The sequence below is a fragment of the Macrotis lagotis genome, chromosome 1, assembly GCF_037893015.1.
Source record: "Macrotis lagotis isolate mMagLag1 chromosome 1, bilby.v1.9.chrom.fasta, whole genome shotgun sequence".
NCBI lineage: Eukaryota > Metazoa > Chordata > Mammalia > Peramelemorphia > Peramelidae > Macrotis > Macrotis lagotis.
The window spans coordinates 341,038,535-341,043,658 of NC_133658.1; positions in this window are offsets into that span (position 1 = coordinate 341,038,535).

Genomic DNA, 5,124 nt, shown 5'->3' on the forward strand with positions numbered 1-5,124 from the left:
TTAGGTTTTTTTTTTTTTGCAAGGCAAATGGGGTTAAGTTGGCTTGCCCAAGGTCACACAGCTAGGTAATTATTAAGTGTCTGAGGCCAGATTTGAACTCAGGTCCACCTGACTCCAGGGCCAGTACTCTATCCACTGTGCCACCTAGCCGCCCCTCCCTAAATAATTTTTTAAAAATTTTAAAAAGAAATAATTAAAGAGAAAAATATCCTTATGAATAAGGGTCACCAGCATCTGAACTGTGGGATAAATTTGAATAATGTGAACCTCAAAGGAGAAGAAATTGCTGAGTGATAGAATTGTAATATTGTAGAGGAAGAGTCTAAAAGTAGAGATTAGGAGCAAGAAGCATTCCCAACTCAACTATGAGGACCAGTGAGGACAGGGAGAGGTGGGAATACAGAAGGAGTAACAAGTTAATTCCAATGATTTCTTTTTTGTCTTTTTAACCCAATAATTATTCTAATTTTATTATATAATTCGAGATCTGGCAATGATGGTATAGCACTAAATCTTGAGAATAATCTGGGTATTACCATCATTTTAATTCTATTGGCATGAACCAAACATGAATATTATTAAATCTTTTCAATTATTGGGTCAACCTACACTTCAATATATATAGTTCTGTAACCATGTGTATATAAATCTTTTCTGTAGCTTGATAAATAACATTTTTATAGTCATTTTAAATAGAATTTCTCTTTCTAAATTATTATCTTTGCTTTTGTAAGTATTATACAGGAAATAGAAAAAATAGAAACAATAAAATACTATAGAAACCTAAGCAGTCCATTCTAAAGAAAGAGAAACTGAATAAATCATTGGGGAGGCAAGCCAGGGCATATCTCCTAAATAAGATGAATTTACAAGTAAATTCTATAAAATGTTTAAAATATCATGACATATTTTGGTTATTCTTATTACACAAATGTAACATGCATACCAAACTATGAAAAAAGAAAATAAATCAAACTCTAGGGAGATTTCACTAGTAATTATTTATTAACAGAGACTACCTCAATATTCCAAAAAAATCATTGTTAACAAATCAGATTTATACTAGTAATGCAAGAATGGCTCAATATTAGGAAATTAGCAAAATAAGTTACATTGCTAACAAAATACATGATTATAATAATAAAACATGATATTTAGCATTTCTCTAAAACTGAAACAATATTTATAATAGAGAAAGACTTAGAAGCTTTCCACTAACATCAGAAGTGAAGGAAAGATGCCTATGGTTACACTATTATTTGAGACAATACTAGAAAGTGCTGGTTTTAGAAAGACAAGAAATAAAATTTAAGGGAATAAATAAGGGCAAGGAGACAAGGTTGTCCCCATTTGAAAATCTTCTGAAAAACCCTAGAAAAACAATAGCAAAAGAAAACTAATTTAATCAACTAATAAGTGCATTAAAAGTGGGAAGATACAAACTAAAGAGACAAAAAGCACCAGCATTTCTCTACATCCACTGCATTTCTTCAGTCTTCTCTCACCCAAAGCTTTTAAAATTCTAAAACAATAATCCATGTCCTCTGTGAGGTGTATGCCTCCTTCATTCTGTCTTTTCTATTAGCTTCCTCCTATAATTTGTGCTCTTAACAGATAAAACCACAGAGGGATTAGAAAAAACATAGTATATTGAGGGAGGGGAAGGAACTGTGTAATATATTTGAGAAATATTTCCATGCGAAATGGAAGAAATAAATTTTGACTTTTGAGGGGGAAAATTTTTTAATTTATATATAAAAATCTCAGTTAAAAAATCATGTAAAGAGCCCTCGGGGCACACAGCAAGCAGCTTGGTCTTTCAGCAGCCTAGACCCGGAAACAGAAGCAGGAGCCCCCAGGGCATGAGCCCATTTCACTGAGGGAGGGGAGTGAAGAGAGACTGCTGAGCTCTGTCCTCTGCCCCTGGAACAGGACTCTGGGGCTCTGACCACATTCAGATCCTGATCCGAGTCTAGGCCCCCCCATAGAACAACATGCCCCCCCACCTCAGCCCCGTGGCAGAGGGGGGCGCTTATGTTCATTCACAGACCAGGAGGGAGGACAGAACCTCACACACTGAGACCCTTGTGGGAGTGTCCCAAAAGCTCAGGAAGCACCCCAAAAAACAGGCTTAGGCTGGGAAAATGAACAAGCAAAGAAACAAAAGGAAGACTATTGAGAAATATTTTGCAAATGAGCCCAAGAAGGATCAATATACTCAGTCTGAAGATGAGGAAGCACAAGCTCCTGCATCTAAAGACTCCAAGAAAAACAGAAATTGGGCTCCGGCTATGATAGAGCTCAAAAAAGACTTTGAAAATCAAATGAGGGAGTTGGAAGAAAAACTGGGAAAAGAATGGAGAGAGATGCAGGAGAAACATGAAAATGAAGTCAGCAGCTTAGTCAAGGAAATCCAAAAAAATGCTGAAGAAAATAGCATGCTAAAAACCAGCTTAGGTCAAATGGATAAAACAGTGCAAAAAGGTATGGAGGAGAAGAATGCTTTAAAAAGCAAAATTGGCCAGATGGAAAAAGAGATGAGAAAACTCTCTGAGGAGAACAAATCCTTCAAGCAAAGAATAGAATTCAGGGAGATTGATGAATTTACCAGAAATCAGGAATCAATACTTCAAAACCAAAAAAAATGAAAAATTAGAAGAAAATGTGAAATATCTCATTGAAAAAACAACTGATATGAAAAACAGACTTAGGAAAGATAATTTGAAAATTATTGGAATACCTGAAAGTCATGATCAGGAAAAGAGCCTTGACATCATTTTCAAATAATTACTACAGGAAAATTGCCCTGATATTTTAGAGGCAGAGGGCAAGATAGAAATGGAGAGAATCCACCAATCCCCCCCAAGAAAGAGATCCCAAAAAACCAACCCCCAGGAATGTTATAGCCAAGTTCCAGAACTCCCAAGTCAAAGAGAAAATATTACAAGCAGCCAGAAGGACACAGTTCAAATATCGTGGAGCTGCAGTCAGGTTCACACAGGACTTAGCAGCAACTACACTGGAAGCTCATAGGGCTTGGAATACAATATACCGGAAGGCAAAAGAGCTTAGAATGCAGCCAAGAATGAACTACCCAGCAAGGCTGAATGTCCTCTTCCAGGGAAAAAGATGGACTTTCAATGAACCAGGGGAATTTCAAAGGTTCCTTTTGGAATGGCCAGAGCTGAACAGAAAGTTTGATCTTCAGATACAGGACTCAGGTGAAGCATGGAGATTGGAAGAGAGGGGGGAAATATGAGTGACTTAATGAGGATGAACTGCATGTATAGAAAAATGATACTGATAATATTCATATGAACCTTCTCAGTTAATAGAGCAGGTAGAGGGAGCTTTTATAGTTGAAGCACAGGAGAAAGCTGAATTCGAAGATAAAATATGGTGTAAAAATGGAGTCAGTAGGGAAAAAAAGGGAAATGGAATGGGAGAAAGAAAAAGGAGAGGGGAAATAGTCAAAGATATTTCACTTAATAAGATTTTTTTTTTATTACAATGAGCTATTGCAATGATATGGAAGGGGGGAGGCAAGGGGGAATGAGGGAACCTTTGCTCTCATCAGAGATGGCTAGGAGAGGAAACAGCAAATATACTCAATGGGGTATAGACAACTGGAGTAAGAAGGAGGGGGGAGCAGGGGGAAGGGGCGGGGATGTGAATAAAGGAGGAGAGGATGGACCAAGGGGGGACAGTGGTCAGATATAACACATTTTCCTTTTTTACTTCTTGCAAGGGGCTGGGATTGGATGGCCTGCCCAGGACCATGGGGCCAGGTGGATTCTGGGCCTGAGGGGTGGTATGGGGGCTCAGGGCTTCTTGGCCCCAGGACCAGGGATCTGTCTGCTGCGCCACTCAGCGACCCTACAGCAGAGTCAGAGTGAAAGGAGAGAGAAAATATAGTACATGGTAGTGGAGAAATAAGAAAGGAGGGAGTTGCGATCAGCAATGGCAATGTTGGAAAAATATGGAAGTAAGTTTTGTGATGGACTTATCATAAAGAATGTGATCCACTCATGACAGAGTTGATGGTGTTGGAACAAAGACTGAAGCACATTTTGTGTTATTATTATTTGGGGGAGGGTGCAGGGCAAGTGGGGCTGGGTGGCCTTCCTGGGGCCACATAGCAGGCAGATTCAGACCCAGGTGCTCCTGGCTCAAGGGCCAATGCTCTGTCTGCCACCCAGCCACCCCTACTATTATTACTATTTTATTTTATTTGGGGTCTTTTTTTTTCTTTTTGGTTTTTGCAGGGCAGTGAGGATCGGGTGGCTTGCATGTCACATGGCTGGGTGATTATTGGGTTTACGAGGCTGGATATGGACTCGGGTGCTCATGGCTCCAGGGCTGGTGCTTCGTCCATTGCGCCACCTGGCCATACCTACAATTATTACTATTATTTTTTTAATTTTAATTTTTTTTCTCTCCCCTTTACTTTTTTGCCCAAGCAAGTCTATCTATATTCATGGGGGGAGGGGTATTTTGTTTACTTGTAAAAAAGTATATTTTATTAATGTAAAAAACAACATTTGTACAAAATGAGAATAAAAAACAAATTTTAAAAAAAAGAAAAAAAAATCATGTAAAATGGGGGCAGCTAGGTAGCATTGGCCCTGGAATCAGACCTGAGTTCAAATTCGACCTCAGACACTTAATAATTACCTAGCTGTGTGGCCTTGGGCTAGTCACTTAACCCCACTGTCTTGCAAAACCTATAAAAAAGGCACGTAAAATGATAAAAATAGTCATCTTACCTAAGTCCCTCCCCCCAAAAAAACTAAACAGAAGATAAATTTTAATTATAAAACATAAGAATATAAACACAACATTGTAAAATTATCTCAGATTATTTGGTGACTAAATTTCATCATTGCAAGAAATAAATTTGACCTTAAGAAAAATTTAATCTTCAAAAAAACAGAATGGACAATTTATGAGAGTTAAAACATGTTTTAAAAAAAAAAGCTCAGCCCCATTGCCTTACAAAAAAACTAAAAAAAAAAAAAATCTACCACATTTTATTATAATATACCTGAGTGTCAAACAGAACATAAAATGACAAAGCTCTATAGATATAAGATTTTTTTTTCATCTTGATGAATCTCTAATCAT